The following is a 27664-nucleotide window of genomic DNA, read 5'->3' as shown; positions in this document are numbered from 1 at the left end:
AAAAGTGTCCATGAGCTGAAATATTTCAACAAAATTTCTTTAATGTCTCTATGAAGAAAGGGATAGGAAGAAATAATGACATATGTGGAGAATTCTTATGTTTAAGAGGTTACAATAGTCTCTCTCCCCCTCTTGTTTGCGAGAATTCTTATTTTTAAGAGGTTACAATGGTCTCTCTCTCCCTCTTCTTTGCCAGAATTATGCACTTGCAAGTCAGTGATAACGCTTAGAAGTCAGGACTGAGCTGTTTGTCAGTCCTCAGCTGCTGCCTTACGGGCTGTCTACTGCCCCCAGTTTTCGAAGCTGCTTCTTCATTGGCTGTGAAGCTGTTCCAGCTCCTCCAGTTTTCTGGCAATTCTTCTTTTCCTCTTTACTGAAACTCCTTTTTCCCTCTTGTCCTCTAAATATTCTTTAGGCTTTATTATGAAGTCTCTTCTTTTTAATATATCTGTCCTTGAATGGTGTCATTCACTCCCAGTCAAAGCAGAAAGCTTCATTTCCATCAAGGGTGCCTGGAGCCATCACTTCCTGGCTCATGAGAGCCAGTTCTGCACATCTCTTCCCAGGTCCTCCTGTAGTTAGCATGAAGGCAGCTGTGATGAGAGCAGTTACATCACAGGAAGGGGCAAATATTTGAAATTAGAGCTTCCTCCCACTTACCCAGAGCTAGTTTGCCAGCACACCACTAGTTAAGTCCCAACCTCTGTTTAAAACTCCCAAGATTACTTCTCTCTGAATATCTTACTCATTTCTCACACTCAGCTTGTTCAAAACAATTTGACTGACATGCCACACAAGTTCTTCTTTTTCCTATTTTTGTTAGTGGAAATGCTATATATATTTTTTAGTTTTAATTTAGTAATGATTTCTGGCATTGTCACCTCTTTTTTTTTTTTTTTAACCACATCACAGGGCATTGTGGAATCTTAGTTCTCTAACCAGGGATCAAACCTGCATCCCTTTGCATTGGAAGCACAGAATCTTAACCACTGGACCACCAGGGAAGTCCTATACTGTCACCTCTTCCTTCTCATTTTGTTTAGGCCTTTATTATTAGCTGCATAAGTAATCTGCACAATCTGACATCTAGTCCAATCCATGTTCTGTAGTACCACCAAACATTTAATAAATATAGGTTTATTTTTGCCGAGCATTCAGATCAGCTCAGTCGCTCAGTCATGTCCGACTCTTTGCGACCCCATGAATCACAGCACGCCAGGCCTCCCTGGCCATCACCAACTCCCGGAGTTCACTGAGACTCGTGTCCATTGAGTCAGTGATGCCATCCAGCCATCTCATCCTCTCTCGTCCCCTTCTCCTCCTGCCCCCAATCCCTCCCAGCATCAGGGTCTTTTCCAGTGAGTCAACTCTTCGCATGAGGTGGCCAAAGTACTGGAGTTTCAGCTTTAGCATCATTCCTTCCAAAGAACACCCAGGGCTGATCTCCTTCAGAATGGACTGGTTGGATCTCCTTTCAGTCCAAGGAACTCTCAAGAGTCTTCTCCAACACCACAGTTCAAAAGCATCAATTCTTCGGCGCTCAGAGTGCTTTTATATTTAGAGAGTTCTTTCAGGCACGTTTCCTATAATTGTTATGGCAACCAACCACTTAATTTTAACTGTGCTACCTGATGGTGGAAACTAGATGAGGAAACACAGTAGGTTAAGTTGCTTATCCAAGGTTAGATTGATGGTAACAAATTTGATTAAAATTGTCTTATGATTTCCCAATTCAAAGAGCTCTCTCCAGTGTACTAGCCTTTACTGCTGTGTTAACAAATAAGGTGAGAGGATTTCATATAGTTTATGGACTGTTTTAAAAATTTTAATAATGGTGTGTTTACTTTTAAGTTTGCCTTGCTATTTTTAGCAAGGATACTGCTTTTTCATTAATGGACTGTGATACACTTACTTAGGTATTTTACCTAAGTAAAGATTAAAAAGCACCAAGTAAATAGTGCTACCAAGATGTGGCAATAATTACGAAGACGCCAATGCTCATGTATGTTTAGGAACCACTACCCTAGAGACTTTTGCCCAAAACACAGAGCTTATAATTCGATTACATCCTCTGAATGTCTTTTCTTGAATTGTCTCATGTGACTCATTCCTGACTTCACAATTAGCTTATAAACTCTTTGTGGGCAGGGGCCATGTCTTTTATAATATAGATGTTATGGGTTGAATTGTGTCTCCTGAAAATTTATATGCTGAGGTCCTAACTGTAGTACTTCAGAATATGACTTTATTTACAGAGCAGGTCTTCACAGAGGTAATCAAGTTAGAAATAAGATCATTAGGATTGACCTTAAAATAATATGACTGTTGTCCTTGTGAAAAGGGGAAATTTGGATAAAGACATGCCATTCAGGGGGAATGCTATATACATATGAAGACAGTCATCTACAAGCCAAGGTGAGAGGCCTGGGGCAGATCCTGCCCTCACAGTGCTCAGAAGTCTGTTAGCACCTTGATTTTGGACTTTCGGCCTCCAGAACTGTGAGACAATACATTTCTGTTGAGAATATCCAATTTGTGGTACTTCGTTATAATGACCCTAGGAAATGAATACAATAGGTATTTGCTTAAATGCTGGGAATGTAACTAAGCAAGAATTCTTAAAGTGAAAAACATGATCTTCTTCCAATGTAATTCTGATCAAACATGTGAGTTTTGAATTAAAAATGCTTTCTCAAAAAAAATAAAAAATAAAAAAATAAAAATGCTTTCTCAAGAGCTTTAAGGCCTTCTCAGGCTGCCCTTTCTCTCTCTTTCTACTTCAACAACGTCCCTCTCCTATCCCACCCCAGCACCATCATATCCTGAGTCTGGGCATCCTTTGGTGTGTCTCCTTTTATGTAAGGTCCCCTAGATGCCTGGACTTTGGCACCCTGTGTAATGTAAAGGGCTGTCCTCCTTTCCACAAGCCTTAGTATTGAACCCGAATTGCTTTTTTTAAACTTCCACTGCTTTGTAGTTTTTTTTTTCTTCTTCTTCTGGCCAGAAAAAAAGTTATTTTAGAAACGGTAGCACCCACTTAAAAGAAAGAACACTATTTGAATTCACCACAGAGTCTGGTCCTTAATTAAAAGATGCTGCTGCCTCCAGCTGAGCTATTGCCTTGTATGGCGTTTGAAGCTCCAGAGTCTGTATTTATCTGGATGGGCTGTTGTTATCACAGCTCTCAGCATCCTGTATCTTTACCATTGGTGGGTCTGTGCCTTCTGCTCTATTCTATGAGGTCACAGACTGGCCATGCCTTAATCACGTTTGGATCCCTAGTTCCAGTACCAAATTCAAATTCAATATGAGTTTGTTGAATCAATGATCATTTTAAAAGGAAAAACTGAGGATTCTGTGTCCTATAGATTGTATTTCAATTTGACATACAATTGAATTCAGTGATGTATTGCACCTGAGGTGTTTTTCTAGAATTCAGATTCAGAGTATTGTTGATTTAGAGAATACTTTTAGTGGTGGACTGGATTTCCAAGATTTTTTGACTCCTGTATTCCTAGGAAACTTTATAAATTGTTTTCAATGGCTTAGGTACTTATCTGGACCTAAACACAGCAGATGGACTTATATATTGAATAATTCCCTGCCTTTTCCCGTAATTTCTCAAAAATCTATTTCTATGAGTTAGATTGGATATATATGATCATTTTCTAGAATCCAATCTAAATTTAAGCCAATCTCTATTTTTAAGTTCTGTTCTCTGTGCCTGAATGTTAAAAAAATTTTTTTGGCTGTCAATATACACACTGACAAATTGGTCCTCTTGGATGATATATTTCTTATCACTTTCAGGACTATGTCCAAACTGTACTGTTGCTATTTACCAATTAAATATTTCCCCCCAAATGTGTTATGTGTATTTTTATTTTGAAGAGTGAGACAGTAGAATGATGATGATATTTACAAATCCTTGCATACAGAAATGAGAACACTTGGAAGAGCAACAAGAGTATTTATATCTTTTCATGATCCAATCATGCAGGATAACACTGCCATCCTACATTGTGGGATAAATCTGTGCTGGCTTCTCAAGAGGGAGCAGCTATTTTGAGGAGTCCTTTGCTGCTCTGGGAGAAATGTTTAACTAAATGTTATTTGTTGCCTATATTCCAACCTCAGATTAATTAACCTCAAATTCTGCCAAGCCAGGGAATTCACTGTAGCAGATCTTTCATGGTTCTCATACCAGATTTTGTGGATAATAGTCTTTGCCTTTAAGGGATTTATTGTATGTTGGGCTCGGGATGGTGGCTTAGGTTCAAGGCAGAAGCTCTTGTATTAGGATATTAGCTCTGGTATTATGTGCTTCTTCTACATCGTATTCTAGCAGCATGATACTTTTCATTCCTGCCCGCTTGCCAGAGGGCTCCTTATTTAACTTCGCCGTGGCAACAGGATATAGAAGTAGCAGATGCTTGACAAAATGGCCAGGAGTCCTTTCTGAGCCTTTAGCTTAAATCTGAAGGAAATCCTTAAATCAGAGCAGGAGGCTTTCTGGAATTTTTTTTTGTTTTTTTGGATGCAGCTCATTAGTTAAGAGATCCTGGGAATTTATAAACTGGCCAGATTTGAGCATGGTTGATTGGCCCAATGCATTAGACTGAAGTAGTGCTCTCACAATGGAGGGAAGATTGAGCACTGTCTTGGTGCTATCCAGGTTTTGTTTCATGGAGCATTTCCTGTAAGAAGACCTCAGGAGTTGGGGTAGGTATGACCTAGATAGAGAACCTTAAAATCCTAACTTTTAGATTCTAAAGGGATCTTTGTTCCACTTCTTTTGCATTTTAGTCAACAAAACAGAGGTTCATAGACTCACTCTAGTTATCATGGCCAATCAGTGGAAATACAGGGCTAGAAATCAGATCTTCTGTCTGTTTTCTGTTGGTTTGTGTTGTCTGTTTTGCCTGGAAAGTGCAAGTGAAAGTGAAGTCGCTCAGTCATGTCCCACTCTTTGTGACCCCATGGACTGTAGCCCACCAGGCTCTTCCGCCCAGGGGATTCTCCAGGCAAGAATACTGGAGTGGGTTGCCATTTCTTTCTCCAGGGGATCTTCCTGACCCAGGGATCGAACCCAGGTCTCCTGCATTGGAGGCAGACGCTTTAACCTCTGAGCCACCAGGGAAGCCCAAGTCTTTCCTAATTCTAGAATTAGGAAGTATAGCATCTCAATCTTGAGTGAGCCCAGCTAGTTGCTCAGCTAATTGCTTTGCATTAGCGTATTACCTGGCTCTCTAAAAAATATCCTCTGATTTGTAGTGTTTATAGATTTCTATCATATAAAGACTTCAACCATGGCCAATTTCAAGCTATATAACAACCAGCTTTCCAAATTTCAGAAACTATGAGCAACCAGCTCCAATACACCACCAGTTGTATTCTTCTGCCTGTTCTTTTTGGCATTACTGGTGGCATATCAGTGATCAACGCTGTGTGAGATAGGTAGGCCCCATGAGCTAATTGGAGATAAAAGACTAAGATAAGAGCCCATTTTATTGATTAGCTCAGTTAAAATGAGTCCAACACTCCCTGGATTTTAATCTCTTCATAAGACTTTGTAGTCCTCTTGAGTTAAGCTTTGATAGTAAATGCTTAGTGCTAAGAGGGAATGTTTCTTTTGGTTCCTCAGCATTTTGAAATAATCAAGTGGAATTTACATTTTGCTATTCAAAAGGTTTTGCATCTTGAGAGAAAGTCCAGTGGAAGATGAGGAACCCCTTCCATCCACCTAGTCAGTCAGTCATTTTTTATTGATTTATATATATTTGACTATTACCTCCACAGTCAAATTTAATTATAGTACTTTTGACTCTAATTATAGCATCTAGCTGTTTTGAGTTCAGAGACTCTGGGGATGTGGATAAGATACTGAGGACAGTACACGATAATCAGGACTGCTTACAGAATAACAGATTCTGTAGAACCAGGGAGGGGGCATCTGTGCTCAGTCCTGACTGACGCTTTGTGACTGCATAGACTGTAGCCCGCCAGGCTCCTCTGTCCATAGAACTCTTCAGGCAAGAATACTAGAGCGGATTGCCATTTCCTTCTCCAGGGGATCTTCTGAACCCAGAGATCGAACTCTAGTCTCCTGCATCTCCTGCATTAGCAGATGGATTCTTTATCATTGACACCTGGGAAGCCTTTAGAACCAAAAGGGCCCTAAAGATAATAGAAAATTTGTAAACTATAGATGAGGAAACTGAGAAACTGATGTAAATATCCTGCAATATCCACATAGCTGTTAAGAGTCATTGCCTCAGATTGAAACCTGTAATTCTTTATATCCCATTCAGTGTTCTTCTTATTAAATCATTTTTTTCTCACATTCAGAGCATGGACAAAAATATAGTTTATGTCACTAGCCTCTGACTTCAGATTAAATAAATCTTAGATTTTCTATATGCTCTTTGTTCACATTAAGAAATAGAAAGTGAATTGGAATACTGATTTGGAAGAACTCATTTGGACTCATTTAAGCCCTTCATCTTGGACTTCTCTGGTGGCTCAGGCAGTAAAGAATCTGCCTGCAATACAGGAGACCCAGGTTCAATCCCTGGGTCTGGAAGATCCCCTGGAGAAGGGAATGACTACCCACTCCAGTGTTCATGCCTGGAAGAATCCCGTAGACAGAGGAGCCTGGTGGGTTACAGTCCACGTGATCACAAAGAGTTGACACAACTGAGCAACTTTCACTTTTAACCCTACAACTTGTGGTACATGAGTTGTCAGTGAGAGAACTCAGAAGGTGATGGATGATGTGAACTTTGAGGCTTTTCAAAAGAACCATTAAAGGGTTTTTATGTATTCAGAGTGAAACCTTCAGTATTGAAATAGAGAATAACCTGTCTGGTTTGCACAGAGAAGAGCACTTGGCTCTGATTTAAATTCAACAAGCATTTAAATGCTTACCATGTGCCAAGCAGTGTGCTAGGCACTGGGAATAAACAGATGAATAAAACATCAGCTTTGTTTTATAGGAACATATAGCATGTGGGAGAGGAGATGTGAACAAATAACTTCAGTATAATCTTCTAAGTGCAGTGCATACACAGAGCACATGATGGCAGAAGGCTCCAGTTCAGTATATGCTTTCAGGTGGTAGCTTAGGCTTAGTAAGAAGAGCACTGAGCAAGGAGTCCAGCAATTAGGTTTTAGTCGCAGCACTGTACTGCCTGACTCTATGACCTGGTTTAAATCACTTAGCATCTTCTGTCTGTGTTAGGGAAAGGAAGAATCATGGTGAACTTCTAAAAGTTTGTTGGGAGGATTAAACAAATGACTGTGGAAGTGTTTGAAAGTACTGTCTGCCACATAAATGCAATATAGTCATTTTGGAAATGTAACATTTTTGTACCAGAAAGCTCGTATTCTTTGAGCTCTCCTTGTAAGCATTCATTATGAAGTATTTATTGTACGCCTGCTTGGTGCTAGGCATCCTTCTCCATCCTGGGATAGAGCAGTGAATAAGACAGAGTGGATCTCTTTTTGTGGAGCTTGTATTTTAGAGAGGAAAGACAGAAAATAAGTGAGCAATAAAATATCAGTATTATTGAGTAAGCACAATGCGAATAGAAAATCAGAGTAATATGATAGGAATGATCGGGTAGATTTATACTGGGAGTCAAAAAAAGCCTCTCTGAAAAGTGACACTTATAAGCTGAATGACAAGAAGGAAAAGGCCATGCCAATGTCAGAGATAGGAAATTTATAGGCAGAGGGAATAGTTGTAGCATAATTCGTAGACAGGAATGAGCTTGGCAGGTTTCAGTAACAGAAAGAGGGCCAGTGTGGCTGGAGCAGAGTAGATAAGGGGGACATGAGACATGATGGGGGTCAGACAGACAGAAGTTGGATCACAGAGTACTTTATAAGCCAGCATAAGGAGTTTGGGTTTTATTCCAAATATAGGGGAGACCAGTGAGGGATTTTAAGAAGCAAAGAAACAAGTTTGATTTCTTAGATCACTTTAGCTGCGGGTGGAGAATGAATTGTAGGTCACAGTCTGGTAGCAGTGAAGGTGACAGAGAGTGTGGGCTGATAGTGGAGAAACTGACGGAAGTAGAATGTGTATAGGGCACACTGAAGATGGTATCAACAGAATCCTCGTGACTCAAATAAGGTGTGCTGTGGGAAAGAGAAGAGGCTCCAAAGACCCTCCAAACTTTCCTGCCTGCTTAAGCCAAGTTTACTGGGTGCTGGGAAATGAGAACATCATTTTCTACTACTGAGAGATTTAAGAAAAGATTTTGAAGACTCTCTATTCCTACATTATCCTAGCAGAGATGGCAGAAAGAAACATGACTAACACTTTGTGCAGATAAGTAAACATTCGTGAAGGAGAGTCATAGGGAGAATTATGTTTTTTGACTATTGGAGTTCATAGAACAGGACTACTCTAGCACCGTGTGCCTCCCCACCTATCAACAAAGATTTCAAAAATCAGGTTTATCTAATGTGGATACTGCAAGTTGCTGCAGATCCTTCAATTGTAAGGGAGCTGTTTACTGTATGGGTGCACACAGAAAACTTTCCCTAAAACTTAATTGCATGTGGCCAAAACCTAATATAACGTGGTTAGCCAGCCACAGCCAGTAAATGGTTCTATTGTACATTATCAAAGTCAAATGGCACCTACCTAAAACATTACTCTTAGGTGAATATGAAGCCCAAACTATATTGTTGTAACATAATTTTAAAAGAAAGACAAGATGCTATAGAAAATATTGACAGTATGGTGCTGAATTAGGACAACATGCTTGATATACGACCTGTGAAAACTTAAAAAAGTGTCTGGCTTACAATCTGGTTACACATATTAAGATGGGAGACAGACCTGTTCCTGTTTTTTAAATTTACTAGAAAAGATCTGAGTCCTATTACCTTTTGCCATTCTCCTTCCCTGTTACTTCCTTATACCTTCTGGTCTTATAGCCATTGTTATCTTTCCTGCAAAGAATGTATTTTCCAGAATGTTTTGGTTCATTTCCTTGAGAGCTTTTAAGCTTTAGAATTTTTTCACTAACAAGAGATAGCTGTAAAGCTTTAGGGAAATGAGTCAGTCCCCTAAAATAAATCACGTAAGTTGCTGAGGACTTGGTAATCAAGTCACATTTGCAGAAATGAGCTGCATAGTATAAATGTCTTTTGGAAAGCACATCTAGAAAATTATGGAATCTTGAAGATTTGAAGGTTTACACTTACAGAAACTCTTTTTAACTTCATGAGATGAATTTTTAATAGTAGAGTCTACCTTTCCTTAGAAGTAGTTTATATGTAATCTCAGTGTGTGTGGAAAACAGAAGCCTTTAGTGATCTGTTACTTTGTTAGTATGATAATGTTCCTCAAAACATATTTATGAAACATTTTCTTGCACATTACATCAACTATCAAATAAAGAATGAAAATGCATTTAGTTGAGCATCATTTTGGTAGCCAGTGGCTGTTCTGTACTTACTAGCTGTCTCTTTGCCTGTGATTCTGCCTAAACTGGCACAGTTAAAGCTGGTTATTAGTTGGGAGAGTGACAAAAGAATGAAAAACACTAAGGCAAAGAGACTTATTTGTTGGTAATTCTTACTTTATATGGTTTACAAATATTTAAGTTTCCCTCATAAGTACTTATTTGGTCTCCCAAACTATATTGTCAGCCATAGAAATTTTGTCTGCTCTATTACAGTTTGCTTTTTCTAGAGTTGGGGTGGGGGTTCCAGGCCACTGTCAAAGGTATACTTTGGTAATTTGTATTTGGTACCATGAAAAACGCATTATTCAATATGCTGCATTATTCATTCTGAAAAAAGCCATTAAATGATTGATAGGGAAACATTATGGAGCATAATATCTCTCAGGGAGACTGAGCAGAAGTAGCTGAAGTGACCTGTGCTGGGCAGGTGCTTTGTGGGTGACTTTTATGGCTAAAAGCCTCTACTTGTATCCTCATGTTGGACACTAGTTATAAAGTTTCCTTTTGAATATAAAATAAAAAATATGCTGCCTGCAAATGACCCCCTCCCAAATTAAATCCAAGGTCTGTTAAATGATCAGGTACTATATAGAGGCTTGATTATTGAATTTCTGATGAAAGCTTGCCATTTCCTTTTAGTAATTTAAGGTTTTTGTAGCAAGTTTCTCTCCTTGGGATGCCTGCCTACTTGTCACTGGTACTCCCTCCATTTGGTGATTTCATAAACAGTTACCATCCTTTGATTCAATATTTTCACTCATCTGGGCAATTTTGTTTTCTATTGGAAATTATATTGATGAATAAGTATTGCCATTAAGAAAATATTTTTTTGCTAAGATACAAATGCTGCTAAGTCACTTCAGTCGTGTCCGATTCTGTGCGACCCCATAAACGGCAGCCCACCAGGCTCCCCCGTCCCTGGGACTCTCCAGGCAAGAACACTGGAGTGGGCTGCCATTTCCTTCTCCAGTGCATGAAAATGAGAAGTGAAAGTGAAGTCGTTCAGTCATGTCCGACTCTTCGAGACCCCATGGACTGCAGCCCACCAGACTCCTCCGTCCATGGGATTTTCCAGGCAAAAGTACTGGAGTGGAGTGCCAGTTTGTTTCATTTAAAAGCATCTGTGAATGTATATTCATATCTGTGTGTAGAAAACATTTTTTTATTGTTACCTGAAAGATATATTGTTACGTGACATGATACTTTGAAATATTAGGTAAGAGGAGGGGATGATTAATACTTTCAAAGCTAGAGTTTTTAAAGAGAAATTTTATTTAAAAACTGCTACAAGAATATTGTATTTTTTGTACAAATTACAGATAATACAGATTGTTTCCCTTTCTCCACCAAAGGTAAGAAGTATTAATGATGGATTATGTGTAATAATGCACATGAACACATATAGATGCAAAAATAGACTTTTAACCAAAAAATGTATCTTGCTAGATATAGTATTCTGTAAATTGCTTTTATTTCCACTTTGCAGTGCATCTTGGACATCCATCAATCTTGGTATTGTTTTTAACTTATTTGTAATATTCATTAATAAACTTGTACCATAATTTATTTAGTCATTAGTCTATTGAGGGTTATTTGGGTTGGTGCCAAAATTTAGTATTGCAAATAGTACTGCAAGAAATATTCTTACACTTATGTTTTTGAGCATCTGTATCAGTATTTCTAAAAAATTACTTTTTAGGCATTGAATTGCTAGGCAATGAATGTGCACATTTAATTTGCGGGATACTGCAAAATATCCTTCCAGAAACATTGTATCATTTTATTAAAGTCTACTATTAGCTATGAAATGAAATTAGAAATCACTCAAATGATAGCAGGTACAAGCCTGCTGAATGGTTAAGGTGTGCATCACAAATAAAGTTGTATACCTTTGTAGGTTTCATGGAAATTTTAAAATTGTATTTTAAGTAGACACTAGTTGAATATAAGAATATAAAATTATTTTAAACTTTGTATTTACATTTCCTGAGAATGCAGGTTAGTGGCTCAGAGAGAGGGCAAAAGGGTTACCATTCAGCCTTGGAAAATGATGGAGGGGGCATCTGTCAGGAAGATGCTATCTGGGATAAGATATATTTAGTGAGATTTTCATGATTTTTAAGTAAACATGACCGGGATTGAGTCCAAGAAAATCTTTGTGCTAGGACAATACAACTCTTTAAGCTATGGAATAGAAGTAGAATAACAGAATTTCCTGTGCACATTTGGTTTATAAAAATAGCGTCTTTGAAAGTCCATTTTCAAGTTTCAAATATCCCGTGCTTCTGAACTATTTCTAGGCTATCCTGTTTCAGTCAAAGGGCTTGATTTTAATACAATGCACAAGCTTATCTTTTCACTCAACAGCGAAAATGCTGTATCTTTTTCAGAGATATGCAGGCATTAGTCATATGCTCTACTCCTTCCCCCCCAACTTGAAAATCTGTTCCTTCCTCTGTCTGTCCCATTTCCTTACTGATGTATGTAACAGGAGTGATGCAATTTCTCCTGCAATGTTGGCAGTTAAAATTAGGTTATCCTTTTTGGAAAGGCATCAAGAATCCCACAGTGAAGGTTACAAAAGCAACAAACACTATTTACTGTGATTAGAAAGATTGTTAAACATCTGAGATTTGGTTCTTAGATTTATAAAAAAGTTCCTGAGAAACTGGCCTGAGGGAGAAAGCCAATTAATTTCTTATTAGACAGATTCTCCATATTTCCAGATCCTAGCATTTTTTATTATTCTAGGTGGTTCCCAGTTAGTCATTACTCTTGCAGTTCAATTATTCATAATATAATATTGAGTTCCTACTGTATTAGCATCTTCTCCGGGAGTTTATTTAAGTCTCCAGAGAACCTTCCTTGTACTGAAAGTTTGGCAGCATCCAGTGCCACTATTTTCTTGTCTTGAAAATGTCAGTAGGCACAGCATTAAGGCTATTGAACCTTTTATTCAAAGATGTGTTAACATTTGCTTATAACTTGAAGTATCCTTTTGAGAACAGTTAGGCCTGCAAGTTCAAACATCTTTCAATCTTATGTAGGAGACTATGTGGTTAGAACATCAGCATTGATGTTCAGTAAGTCTGGATCTGAATTCCGTCTTTGTCACCTACTGGCAGCTTGGACCTGGGCACATTATATGAATTACACTTTCATCATCTGTCAGATGGGCACCATAAGTCTTATGGGACTGGAGAAAAAAATCAATAAATGTAAAGTGCATATATCACTGTACTTGACTTGAAGGAAGAGCTTGAGCGTAAGTTGCTGTTCTTATAATTGGCAACTTAAAATTGTGGAAACTTAAAATAGGGCTTCTTAGAGATTTTTACCAGAAAATTTCTACTTCAGACAGTGATGGATAAGTAACACTGGCCTCTAAAGTATAGCCCAAGGTGGTCTGCTACTGGGATGGAATTATTTGCGTGTTGTTTACATTGAACATGAAATATCATGAATTACAAGGCTTTCTAAGAATTTTATAGTGTTAGCTCTTATGCTTATGTCTTTGATGCATTTTGAGTTATTTTTTGTATGTGGTATAAGGTAATAGTCCAACTTTATTCTTTCATATGTAGATACCCACTTTTCCCTTTTGTTCAAAAGACTGTTTTGTCCCCATTAAGTGGCAAACATTTGAAAAAGAATACTTGCAAATCCATTTTTCTTTCACTTAGAAAGTTATTTTGGTATATTGAATTTTGGAATTATAAAAACTGAGCTTAGATCTAGCGCTGCTACTAACTATATGATCTGGTGTAAGTTAGATGATTTTTCCGATCCAGGATATTAGATGGATCATCCATCTGTCTGGCTCCTGTGTCTACTTTTAGATGGTCTGAACTCTCTCATGGACTAAAGGACGGTGCTTATTGACTCACTATAGGTACAAAACCAGCCCCAAGTTTAGGTAAAGGATGGAGGAAAGTATATTATTCTTAGTTATGGCAAAACTTAGTTTCCCTTTATCTAATTAATTTGTCTTATACCTTAGGTAATGAAAGAAATAGAAAACACATAGTTCTCTATAGTTCTCGCTCTTATTATCTGTATTATTTTTTTCTGGAGTCATTTGCTAGATATGTAAGTCTTGTGTGCTAACACTGATATTTTCATGTCTTCCTTTTCACTGTTTACTGTTGTTTCAGTGTTGATTTCTGTTGCTCTTGTATTTATTTCATGTTTTCCAGAAATATTTCTGAAACATGCTGTTGTCATTTTTGTGTTTCATTAGGGGAAATGAGTAATGCTTTTTCACGAACTTTTCCTACTTCTGAGATTTATAAACTACTGTTCTCATTTTTAGAGATGGAATATGTTGTGTTTCACTGCTGACTAAACACTAACAGATCTCCTTTCCCAAGTCCTTGACTTGAACATTTACATTTACTATTAAAAGAATAAATTTCTTTTATATGATACAGTTCTTTAAGCTTGTACATAGCATTTTAATTGATGAGTTTAAAACTTAAAATCAAAGAACTAGAAGGATCCTTAAAGATTATATAACCCTGACCCAGAAAATAGATTTCATCTTACATGCCTATCTGAATTGAATAGTAGAAGTTACATAAAGTACTATGTTTAGTGAAATATAGACTTTATTCTGTAAAGAGTTGTATAAGCAATTAGCATGACTAGGAGATAGAGGACAATATTATTCCATTTATTATATTCTATTACCAATCTTAATGTAATCTATTTTACAGATAAAAACTGAATCTGAAAAATAAAAGTATTTGAACAAATTTACATAGCATATCTATAAATAGGTTAGATAGTGTCCTTCCAAAATTCCTGTCTGCCTGAATCCTCAGACTATGACCTTATTTAGAAATTAGATCTTAGATATCATTAATTAAGATATAACTATATTGGATTAAGGTGGATCTTAAATCTGATGACTGGTGTCCTTAAAAGAAGAGGAGAGGTCAATCAAAGACATGGAGAAGACGTCCAGATGAAAACAGAGGCAGAAGTTGCAGTGGTGCAGCTACAAGCCAAAGAACACCAAGGACTGCCAGGAACTATCACAAGCTAGGAAGAGGCAAGGGAGTCTGACTTTTTGAACAAATTGATTTCAAGCTTTTTGCCTCTGGAACTCTGAGAGAATAACTTTCTGTTGTTTTAAGTCACTCAGTTTGTGATGCTTTCTTATAGCAGTCTTAGGGAGCTAATATAATATCTGGAGCTAGAATATATATCTTCTTATTCTGGTCCTCTTTTTTTTTTTTGTACAGTTCTTCTGTGTATTCTTGCCACCTCTTCTTAATACCTTCTGCTTCTGTTAGGTCCATACCATTTCTGTCCTTTATCGAGCCCATCTTTGCATGAAATGTTCCCTTGGTATCTCTAATTTTCTTGAAGAGATCTCTAGTCTTTCCCATTCTTAATAGTATGCTATAAAAAATAAAAGTTAGAGGAAGGCTTTCTTATCTCTCCTTGCTATTCTTTGGAACTCTGCATTCAGATGCTTATATCTTTCCTTTTCTCCTTTGCTTTTCACTTCTCTTCTCTTCACAGCTATATATAAGGCCTCCCCAGACAGCCATTTTGCTTTTTTGCATTTCTTTTCCATGGAGATGGTCTTGATCCCTGACTCCTGTACAATGTCACAAACCTCTGTCCATAGTTCATCAGGCACTCTGTCTATCAGATCTAGTCCCTTAAATCTATTTCTCACTTCCACTGTATCATCATAAGGGATTTGATTTAGGTCATACCTGAATGGTCTAGTGGTTTTCCCTACTTTCTTCAATTTCAGTCTGAATTTGGCAATAAGGAGTTCATGATCTGAGCCACAGTCAGCTCCCAGTCTTCTTTTTGCTGACTGTATAGAGCTTCTCCATCACAATAAACTGTGGAAAATTCTGAAAGAGATGGGAATACCAGACCACCTGACCTGCCTCTTGAGAAATCAGTATGCAGGTCAGGAAGCAACAGTTAGAATTGTACATGGAACAGCAGACTGGTTCCAAATAGGAAAAGGAGTATGTCAAGGCTGTATATTGTTACCCTGCTTAGTTAACTTATACGCAGAGTACATCATGAGAAACGCTGGGCTGGAAGAAGCACAAGCTAGAATCAAGATTGCTGGGAGAAATATCAAGAACCTCAGATATGCAGATGACACCACCCTTATGGCAGAAAGTGAAGAGGAACTAAAAAGCCTCTTAATGAAAGTGAAAGAGGAGAGTGAAAAAGTTGGCTTAGAGCTCAATATTCAGAAAACTAAGATCATGGCATCTAGTCCCATAACTTCATGGGAAATATATGGGGAAACAGTGTCAGACTATTTTTTGGGGCTCCAAAATCACTGCAGGTGGTGATTGCAGCCATGAAATTAAAAGACGGTTACTCCTTGGAAGGAAAGTTATGACCAACCTAGATAGTATATAGAAAAGCAGAGATATTACTTTGCCAACAAAGGTCCTTCTAGTCAAGGCTATGGGTTTTCCAGTGGTCATGTATGGATGTGAGAGTTGGACTGTGAAGAAAACTGAGCGCCGAAGAATTGATGCTTTTGAACTGTGGTGTTGGAGGAGACTCTTGAGAGTCCCTTGGACTGCAAGGAGATCCAACCAGTCCATCCTAAAGGAGATCAGTCCTGGGTATTCATTGGAGGGACTGAAGCTGAAGCTGAACCTCCAATACTTTGGCCACCTCATGGGAAGAGTTGACTCATTGGAAAAGACTCTGATGCTGGGAGGATTGGGGGCAGGAGGAGAAGGGGAAGACAGAGGATGAGATGGCTGGATGGCATCACCGACTTGATGGACGTGAGTTTGAGTGAACTCCGGAAGTTGGTGATGGACAGGGAGGCCTGGTGTGCTGTGATTCATGGGGTTGCAAAGAGTTGGACATGCCTGAGTGACTGAAGTGAACCGAACTGCACTGATTCTGGTTCTCAAAAGTCAAGTACACTATGAGGGAGAAAGCATATAAGAATTAAACCTCAAAAATGAAAACTCTATAGGATTGCACTGGGTTCCAATCTGAGACCTGACAATCTAAAACATACATTCATAAGAATTAAATATTATAATGAGAACAATACTCATTTCAGTGCAAAAATGGCACAAGGGTGTTCTTTGTCGAGTTCTGTTTCAGTCAGGGTCCATGCAGAATGCAGATGGCCATCTAAGTTTAGGTAATTTGAAGATCCTTTGATACAGGGATTGTTTACAAGAGTAAGAGCAGGGCATAGGGAAATCACAGGAGGTGACATATGGTTAGTAACAGTGGAGTGTGTACCATTAACCAACTAGGCCTGAAGATGCAAGAAGAGGGGGCCATTACCAGAACCTGGAGGCAAAGAGAGCCAGGTGGAGACGGTCACCTGGTAGGAACTATATAACCTGCCGAGGAGCTATATATTTAGGACTGGGAGTTTAATATCCCGACTTTCCTCTTTGCCCTCCTTTCTATCTCTTGTTGATACTACCTATTGACTAAGTCCAATTTCAATCATGAAAGCAATGGAGTTCAGTCATGTAGTCAGTACAAGTCAGTGTCCCAGGGCAGAGAGTAGAGTGAAAAGGATGCAAAGTGGGTGGGAGTAGGAGTGAGGCAAAGGAAGATAATCTATCACCAATGCCAATGTGTGTAAGAATATCACAATGTGGGATTTCCTAGACAACATACAAAATTCAAATCAGAAAATTCTCTGGTCTAAATACTTGGTCCATTCATCACAAATAAAAACAACATTCTTGCCTATTGTGAAGTCTTAATCCATTTTTGTCCAAGTATCTTGTTTCTTATGCTGATAGGTTTTGTAGCAATGTGTATTTGTTTCCAGAAGAGTGCATGCATTGGCCCCAATAGACATTCTTATGAGAGTGTTGTATTAATTAAAAAAACAACAAGATTTTAGATGGCATTATTTTCCCCAGGAGGCTAAAAATGCATTCACAGGAAAATGTAATCCCTGCCATGTTATGAATTAATGGAAGTATAATTTGTTTTACCGATAAGAAAATCAAGGCACAGAATAGATTAATAACCTGCTCAGGGTCACTTCTAGTGTGTTTAGTATTCCATGCAGTGACGTCTGCTGCTCTGTGTGAGAGGTGATCAGTGGCTGCTGAGAAGTCATGATATGTGATAGTTTAGGGGAATAGAAGGAATTCTGACAGGAATGTAAAAGTAATTCACTCAGAATTAAACTATAAAGTTGCCATATTGATCATGCCAGGTCATCTTAAAGAACTTGTCAAGTTCTCAGGTCTTTAAATCACTGAAGTTTCTACTGAAGAGCATAGATTTCAAAAACTGATGGCCTGGATTTAAATTTTGGCTTGGCCACATTTTGTCTGTGACATTGGGTAAGTTTCATAGCTTCTTTGAGTCTCAGGTACCTCATGAAGAAAAATGGGTGCCATGGTAGGGTCTATCTCATGGAGTTGTAAGGAAAATACCATAAGCTAATGAATAAAAGTACTTCATAAGATACCTGACACCGAGGAAGTACTGAATAATTAATTATTATTATTCCAAGCCCTGGCTGTGCTAGAACTAAGGTTTTAAAAAATCCAAAGAGGTAATGAAAAATCAGAAGGCATCTCAGAAGTGTAGAATGAGCAGTGTAGTCCATGGCAGTGTCCATCCAGTCACTGTCCAGGGAGAGGATGTGCTGGCTCGAGATGAGGGCTGTGTGGTCCCAAGGGCCAGATGTGCATGTATCAGATGGGAGTAGCCAGAGACTTTTAACCATCTGAAGTTGTTCCTCTACTTTTGATTTCTTGCTACCAAACTTCTAGTGACAATTTGACTTTCTGTGTAGTTTTCCTAGAAGACCAGAAGATGCAGAAATTAGACCCCCTTCAAGCTGCTTTTTTCTTTGTCAACTTAGTCTGCAGTTCTGATTCTAACTAACTTGTAGGAGCCTGACAAGACCAAACTTCTTGCAGAACCAGGAGGAATATCCACAATAATGGGAATTTCAAGTCACAGTCTCAAACTGTAGTCCTCAGGCTATATGTAGTAAAGAGTCCCCTGATCAAGTCAGTTTAAGATACCATGGATGTCAGAAGGCTTCTGGGAGTATTTATATTGATATTTGCCAATGAATGTTATGAACCTCCAAGGGGCAGCCTGTTGTGTCTATCTTATTTGACCAGGAGCCGCTTTTCCTAGTAGCTTCTCAAAGCACTAAGGTTTCTCAAGATGCACTTTAGAAAATACTGCACTAAGGAAATGTCTCTCTGTAAGGCTTCTTGGTAGTACATCCATTTGCCAGCAATGGACAGTTCCACAGTACAACAGTTAATTTCATGCATGGAATGTTCTTCAGTTAATGGCATGAGGTCGCTGTGCCATATGGAGAGAGAAACCAGACACAGGTGAAAAATTTGTCCCGAATGGCCCATGAAGTGACTAACTCACAACAGATTGCACTTCAATCACAATTTATTATGTACCAATCTATCCATGCTTCCAGTTCTAGGAACTTGCTTTCCTGTTGGCTAGAAAGGTTATACTTCTGGTGAGTTTTTCACAGGGGTGCTTTTCATCATGGCAGTAGCCACGCCCTCAGTGCTAGTCTTTCCAGCCAACAGGAGCCAACATATAACATATGATAATCAAAAAGCAGCTCTGTGGATTGTGACTCTTGAGTCTGAGAAATAAACACAAGTAGTAACCCTAATGGTTTCACTTCTGCAAAACTGCCAGAATATTTTGCTTTTGATACACAGAAAAGTTCAGTCCTCATTACATTTTTCTAGGTTTCTTATATATTGAATATCATACATATGATTAGATGCTATAAATACATTAAGGAAAAAGAAAATAGGTATATGTTTAAAGCCCATAGGTAAGGATCAGATAGTATAGCATGGGAGTGAAACGCATGTACTCTGAAGCCAAGCATCTGAATTGAAGTGTGACCCTGCTACTAATCAGCTGTGTGCCTGTGGGCACATTATGCAATCTCTTTGTGCCTCAGTTTCACCATCTATAATATGGGAATAATAATAGCATCTAAGTGGGTAACAGATAATACACACTATATAAAGTGTCAAATCCATATACCTAAAGGAAGTCATGAAAAAGCAAAACATTAGTCTTTAGAAAATGACTTTTCTGTAAATAAGAATAATGAAATTGTATTTTAAGGAATGTTTCTTCATAGCTCAGCATTCATAAACTCTATTTAATTGAGACAAATGAAGGCTTTGATTTTGATAAAAATTATCTACTGCTGCTACTTTTTAGTGAAATAACAAAGTTGCTAAATGATATCCCCAAACTCACAGCAAGGAAGATGGATGCTCTGATCTGACCTGTTATTCTCTTACCTGTGTCGTACACCGTACACACTTTAGTGGGCTCTCCTCTGCTGTGGGCTGAAATATGGCCATAAGGTACTGATCCCTGGGGACGTGAAGTGTCTTCTCAGGGGTTTATTTTTTACAAAGAATTTTAAACTCTGTGTTTTTGCTCCTGGGATCATCTGCCTCTTCAGGACCCAGCACCCGTGTGCTCAGATGCTCGGTCGTGTTCGGCTCTTTGTGACCCCATGGATCATATAGCCTGCCAGGCTCCTTTGTCCATGGGATTTTCCAGGCAAGAATACTGGAGTGTTGCCATTTCCTTCTCCAAAGTATTCATGTTTAAACATATTGTGACTCATTAGGCTCACCAGTTTATAGCATTTGTGCTTATAATGTTGCTGTCACCATGTAATACTGCTTTAATTGTCTGAACTTATAAGAAAGATAAAAGGTAAGCTTAATGTGCTTGTGCCAAGAAAGGGCCCCAAACAAAAATTTCACAGTAGCTTTAATGAAGAAAAATGAGAAGAACTGAGTCATCGCCCAGCAACATGCATTATTTTCACGATTAACTCAACATAACTTTTTGCTTTAGTAGTCAGTGTTATGATCTCATTATAGTTCCAGCAAACACCATCATCGATCACAGTAAATGAGCTTTGTTAATTAGAATTTTATTTGTTTTCTAGTTTTGCTTGTATTTAATGCAGAATTTTTTGTTTTATAATTTTGCTTGGCACTATTGGCATTTAGTTATACATTTGTGTATATTTAATATTATAGTAAAAAGAACTTATCTATGCTAGGAAGCATGCCAGAATTTTTTTTTTCTCTTTATATAAAGAATCCATTCATTAGTTGTATTTGAAAAAACTGCCTAGGATGGAAATGGTCTTGGCCCTGAGGCCTTCATTTTTCTTGAAAAAAGATTCAGAACATAGAAGGTTAAGATTTCTCCTGCCTTCTTCTAACTTGCAGTGCTGGAGTACCCAGCTTACCAATCAAGACAGATCAACACTGTGTAAAGTGACTGTAGGAAAAGCTAATGCAAACAGGTGCTATCTTTCTTTATGTTGCTCTTAATTTCTCTGCTCCTTTTAAATCATCAAAAATTTTCCTTTTGTTTGCTCCTCTGCAAGAATTTTCCAGCAAGCTCTTGCATAAGCACCATTGCACATTCTTTCTCTGTGCCCAGATCATAGAGACTAACCCCCCAGTCTTACTCAATCTTTTGCTCCAGTGTTACTTCCTGAATGAATTCTATCCTGCTTTCCTGTTCTGAAGCCTCTAACCTGTTCTACTGTTTCCCCCAAACACTTTGCACCTTCCAATACACTCCCTAACTTTCCTTATGTCTATTGTTTATTGTCTGTCACTGTCTTCTGTCTCTTGCTACATGTAAGTTCCATGAAGGCAGGAGTTTTTGTTGTTGTTGTTTAGTTCATGCATGTATTCCAGAATTGTTTCTGGCATGAAATAGGCAGTCAGTAAATAACTGTTCAGTGAATTTTGTCATTCTACTTTCTCCTTAGTCCAGTTCTTCATAAGGTTATAACTCATGTTTCTTCTTTCCAAACAGTTTCCAGGATGGGGTTGGAGGTAGCACATTTGTATATGTAAGTGGAAAGAAGTTCAGGATACATAGCTCTGCATTGTCCTGACATTTTCCACATTAAGTGAGGTATTTTATAGTAAATGAAATATATTTGGCAGATATTTAGAGATTGACTTCCCATCAGATTAGTTTCCTTTGGTCTAATTTAAAACAAGTAATTAAGAAACATCTACTATAGCTGTTATTTTAGTCCAGGTAAGTTACATTTCAATAAAATACTTCACATTAGTATTGGACTTGGGAATTTGAAGAGCACTGGACAAAACTTTCTAGGTTTTTTTTTTTTTTTTTCCAACAACCGTGGCTAGGCTCAACAGGTATTTTCAGTACTCCTTCACTGAAGTTCAGAATAAAGAACTAACCCTAGATCAGAAAAATGATCTTCTAAGACCTTGCAGGTAGGTGTTCAGAGTCCTACCTAGGTGACTAGTATGCTTTTTTTTCTAGCAGGTTATGTGTGCTTAGTTGCTTAGTTGTGTCCGACTCTTTGTGACCCCATGGACTGTAGCCTGCCAGGCTCCTCTGTCCATGAGGATTCTCCAGGCAAGAATACTAGAGTGGGTTGCCATGCCCTCCTCCAGGGAATCTTCCCAACCCAGGGAATGAACCTAGGTCTTCCGCTTTGCAGGTGAATTCTTTACCATCTGAGCCACCAGGGAAGCCCATAAATGATCTTCTAAGACCTGAAGCTAGGTCTTTAGAGTCCCATCTAGGAGAACAGTGTGCTTTTTTTCTAGCAGGTTATAGTATCAGCTTATAGTATTAAGGGAGAGGGGTAACTAATAATACAGGATCTCAGGAAGGTGTTTTACAGGTTGAAATATTTATTTCTCTCTACTGAGATCATACTAAAAGATTTGCTTCAATTCTATTTTCAGTGGTTTATTGAATACTCTTCATTAACTATAACTTTTATATTGTGATTAAGTAAATAAGCTGTTGTTTGTAAGGCAGAGAAGACATTTACATCTTAATGAGATTCCATGTGATTTATTGCATATGAGTTACAGAAAAGAAACTAACAGGTGAGTCAAGAGATTTATTGTTAACGCCAGGAAACTATTGAGAAATGCAGAGAAAAATAAAACAGATTAAACAGGTATTTAGAATAAGTGATTAATATTTTATAAAGCATGCAAAAGAAATTAATCAACTGGCAGCTTAGAATTTTTTTAAATCTTAGCTAGGGACATTGTAAGGAAAGATTATAAAAAATACAGGGTATATCAAGTGTTCTTTTCATCATTTTATTGTGTAAATACATATAAATTTGTATTCTCTTTTTGCTTCTTCACAACCCTTATAGGTAACCCTTATAAGAACTCTTCCATTTTTATACTTGTCAACTTGTGATTTTTTTTTAACACAAAGAAATATGTATCAGTGATTTTATTCAATGTAGCCAGTGCCTCCTCTGGCCTGTAAAAGTTGGAACCAAAATTTAATCATTTTTGTGTCTTGGGATCCAGCACATATCTGGTCCATGGAAGAGGCTCAGTGAATGTTCCTTGTCTAGTGAATGAGAAAGCTTAATGAGAAGTACTAAATGGAATAATTAGAACTTCAGTTGGGGAGATCCAGGTTTGATTTCTTTCTGGTTTTGAACAAATAGAAGAATTAGGAAATATAACATCTGAATCTTGAGTGGGCCCATACTCAACTAGTTGCTTTGCATGAGTTACATCATCTGTTCCTCACCACTCTCTTGAAATTGTACAATTTCCATCTCCATTTTACCCATGAGAATTTTGAAGGACGGAGATGTAAAATTATATGTCCAAAGTCACACAGCAATAGGTGATAGAAACAGGACTTGAACACAGGGGATATATTTAACTGTTGAACTAAACTTCTTCACCTTTTGTCATCAAATAAAAGGAGGATAAACTTTCTAGTCTCACTTATTAAAGATTTTCAATGAATGGTATATATACAGTGTGAAAGTTGGATATTCAGTGATTAGATTTGTTGTAAAGCAGTATCTTCAGTTAAAAACTGAGTGTGTTTGGTTGGAATACTCATCTTCCATCTCACTCTTCAGCCCATAGCAGTCTAGCTCCAGACCCCAACAATGGACTGTTTCTGCTCCCACTAAACTCACTGGGGACCTCGTCATTGCCAAGTGCAATGACATTTTCAGGCTTTATTCTTTCACCTTTGCAATATTTGAAAATTTTTTTTCTTTCCTTTTTTTTCTTATTTATTTATTACTTTACAGTATTTGATAATGTTGATCTTATATTTTCTCTCTTGGAAATAAGTCCATTCTTCCCTAGTTACCTGTTTACATTTATTTCTGTTCCTTCCTTTACTGCTTTTCACCTTAAGGACTGGTGTTCTTCTGTCTATTATCCTACGCTATTTTCTTCTAATTTTGCTCTGAAACTCTGAACAATCTCTTCCATTTCTTCCATAGCTTCAGCTCACATCTATACATTTAGACCACCAATCCATCTAGTTCTGAGTGCTTTTAACTGTATTTCCAGTGTTGATTTGACATCTTGACTGGAATGGGCCCAAATCCCTCAAACTTACTCTTGCTTGAACTGAACTTGCCTCCATCTTGGTCCTGCAACCAGCCCCGCTCTTTTTTTCTCTAATATTGCTAGTGGCAGTTCAGCAATGATATTACTGAGTTTAGTTCACCTCAGAAATTTGGGACTTATTCTTGAATTTTTCTTCATTATTTTATCCACTCAGCCTGGTCAGCACTCTTCATCTTACCTGTTTATACCGTGTACCCCTACTACCTCTGTTTTTATTTAGATCCTTGTCATCTTTCCCCTTACTTTCCATCCAGGAACTCTGACTGATGTTCCTACTACCAGTCTCTTCCTGCTGCAGTTCCTCCTCCATACTGCCTCTAGGGTCATCTGTCCTATAAAAAACATAATTTTATTCCTGATCATGAAGGTTAAGCTCAGGAAAAAGGTGGAAAATACAGGGAATATAAAGAATAAAATAAAAATTACTTGTAGTCCTGCTGTCATCTGCAATAGAATTCTTTAATATTGAAGCCAATTATATTTTTTAAATATGGCATGATCATGTCAACCACCCTCGTTTAAGACCATCATAGTGTAGAAAGATGGAAGTTCAGTTTCCATATGAGTCAACCTCTGTAGATCTTTTTTTAGTGCCAGATTATTTATAAATGAATACAAAATATTCATTGCTGCCAACAGAGAACATACTCTCCCAATCAAATGTACAGACTCTCCTTCCATTCTTTTGGGCTTCATCAACTTTCTCTTGACTACAGTGATTTGCAAAATTTGAAAGGGTCTCTAGTTTCTAATTTTATTTAAAATAGTTGTGTTAAAATATTTTATCATAAAATATTTTGCCACATTTGAATGACCATGTAACAGAGGCCTTCTTTGGATTAAGTGATCTAGTCATATGGCTCAAAAGTTTCTTTACATTTAAAAGGGTATAGATTAAAAGTCTCCCTTTAACCTCTCCTGATTTTCCAAATGTCTCCTTTCCTCCCAAGAGGTATTGTGGTTGTTCAGTTGCTAAATAGTGTCCAGCTCTTTGTGATCTCATGGACTTCAGTACACCAGGCTCCTCTGTCCTCCATTCTCTCCTGGAGATGAGTAGGTGATGCTGTCTAACCATCTTATCCTCTGCTGCCCTCTTCTTCTTTTGCCTTCAATCTTTTGCAGCATCAGGGTCTTTTCCAGCGAGTTGGCTCTTCACATCAGGTGGCCAAAGTATTTAAGCTTCAACTTTAGTAACAATCCTTCCCATGAATATTCAGGATTAATTTCGTTTAATTTGAACTTCCTGAAGTCCAAGAGTCCAAGGCACTCTCAAGCATCTTCTCCAGCACCACAATTTGAAAGCATCAGTTCTTCAGTGCTCAGCATGCTTTAAGGTGCAACTCTCACATAGGTACCTGGCTACTGAAAAACCTACAGCTTTGACTATATGGACCTGTGTCGACCAAGTGATATCGCTGCTTTTGAATATGCTGTCTAGGTTCGTCATAGCTTTCCTTCTAAGGAACAAGCATCTTTTAATTTCATGGCTCTAGTCACCGTCCAAGTGATTTTGGAGCCCTCAAAAATAAAATCTGTCACTGTTTCCACTTTTCCAATTCTATTTGCTATGAACTGATGGGACCAGATGACAGGATCTTTATTTTTTGAATGTTGAGTTTCAAGCCAGCTTTTTCACTCTCCTTTTCCACCCTCATCAAGAGGCTCTTTAGTTCTACTTCACTTTCTGCCATTAGAGTGGTATCATCTGCATATCTGAGGTTGTTGATATTTCTCTCAGCAATCTTGATTCCAGCTTGTGATTCATCCAGCCCAGAATTTTGCATGATGTACTGTACATATAAGTTAAATATGCAGGGTGACAGTATACAGCCTTGTCTTACTCCTTTGCCAATTTTGAACCAGTTCGTTGTTCCATGTCTGGTTCTAAATGTTCTTCTTGGCCCACATACAGGTTTCTCAGGAGACAGGTAAAGTAGTCTCATATTCCCATAGCTCTAAGAATTTTCCACAGTTTGTTGTGATCCACACAGTCAAAGGCTTTAGTATAGTCAGTGAAGCAAGTAGATGTTTTTCTGGAATTCCCTTGCTTTCTGTATAATCCAAAAAATGTTGGCTATTTGACCTCTGGTTCCTCTGCCTCTTTGAAACCCAGCTTGTACATCTGGAAGTTCTCAGTTCACCCACTACTGAAGCCTAGCTTGAAGGATTTTGGAAAATCCCTGGACAGAGGAACATGGCAGGCTACAGTCCATGGGGTCACAAAGAGTCAGACATGACTGAGCGACTTCACTTTCCTTCTTTCTTTCCTCTGCCTCTTTGAAACGCAGCTTGTACATCTGGAAGTTCTCGGTTCACCCACTACTGAAGCTTCACTTGAAGGATTTTGAGCATAACCTTGCTAGCATGTAAGATGAGTGGAATTGTATGGTACTTTGAACATTCTTTGGCATTGCCTGTCTTTGAAATTAAAATGGAAACTCAACTTTTCCAGTCCTGTGGTCACTGCTGAGGTTTTCAAATTTGCTGACATATTGAGTGCAGCACTTTTAGGATTTGAAATAGCTCAACTGGAATTCCATCATTTCCACTAGCTTTGTTCTCAGTAATACTCCCCAAGGCCCACTTGACTTCAGACTCCAGGATGTCTGGCTTTAGGTGAGTGAGCACACCATGTTGGTTATCTGGATCATTAGGACCTTGTGTGTTTCTTCTGTGTATTCTTGCCACCTCTTCTTTTTCTCTTCTGCTTCTATTATGTCCTTATTGTTTCTGTCCTTTATCATGCCCATCCTTTAGTGAAATGTTCCCTTGATATCTTCAATTTTCTTGGTAATCTCTAGTCTTTCCCATTCCATTGTTTTCCCTTATTTCTTTGCATTGTTCATTTAAGAAGGCCTTCTATCTCTCCTTGATTTTCTCTGGAACTCTGCATTTAGTTGGGTATAGCCTTTCCTTTCTCCTTTGCCTCTCACTTCTCTTCTTTCCTCAGCTATTTGTAAAGCCTCCTTGTTGTTCCATGTCTGGTTCTAACCGCTTTGCCTTATTGCGTTTCTTCTTTGGGGTGGTTTTGGTTACTGTCTCCTATACAGTGTTATGAACCCTCATTCATAGTTCTTCAGGCACTCTATCTATTAGATCTAATTCCTTGGATCTATTTGCCACCTCCACTGTATAATTATAAGCAATTTGATTTAGGTCATACCTGAATGGCCTCCCCAGACAGCCATTTTGCTTTTTTTTTTTTGCATTTCTTTTCCATGGGGATGGTCTTGATCCCTGTCTCCTGTACAGTGTCATGAACCTCCGTTCATAGTTCATCAGGCACTCTATCTTTCAGATCTAGTCCCTTAAATATATTTCTCACTTCCACTGTATCATCATAAGGGATTTGATTTAGGTCATACCTGAATGGTCTAGTGGTTTCCCCTACTTTCTTCAATTTATGTCTGAATTTAGCAATAAGGAGCTCATGATCTGAGCCAAAGTCAGCTCCTGGTCTTGTTTTTGCTGACTGTATAGAGCTTCTCCATCTTTGGCTGCAAAGAATATAATCAATCTGATTTTGGTGTTGACCATCTGGTGATGTCCATGTGTAGAGTCTTCTCTTGTGTTGTTGGAAGAGGGTGTTTGCTATGACCAGTATGTTCTCTTGGAAAAATTCTATTAGCCTTTGCCCTGCTTCATTCCATATTCCAAGGCCAAATTTGCCTGTTACTCCAGGTGTTTCTTGACTTCCTACTTTTGCATTCCAGTCCCCTATAATGAAAAGGACATCTT

At 38.2% G+C, this 27664-nt stretch overlaps 1 protein-coding gene and 1 non-coding gene across 2 annotated transcripts in view; one reads left to right on the top strand and one right to left on the bottom strand.

Moving 5' to 3' along the window:
- Positions 1-27664, top strand: part of HECW2 (HECT, C2 and WW domain containing E3 ubiquitin protein ligase 2) — a 446473-nt gene that overhangs the window by 202727 nt on the left and 216082 nt on the right. The gene's annotated exons all lie outside the window — the stretch shown is intronic.
- Positions 5068-5140, bottom strand: TRNAW-CCA (transfer RNA tryptophan (anticodon CCA)). The gene has a single exon. It is a non-coding gene; the product is annotated as a tRNA-Trp (tRNA).

This window comes from Bos taurus, chromosome 2 (genome assembly GCF_002263795.3).
Source record: "Bos taurus isolate L1 Dominette 01449 registration number 42190680 breed Hereford chromosome 2, ARS-UCD2.0, whole genome shotgun sequence".
Lineage (NCBI taxonomy): Eukaryota > Metazoa > Chordata > Mammalia > Artiodactyla > Bovidae > Bos > Bos taurus.
This window is presented reverse-complemented; position numbering and strand designations above follow the sequence as displayed.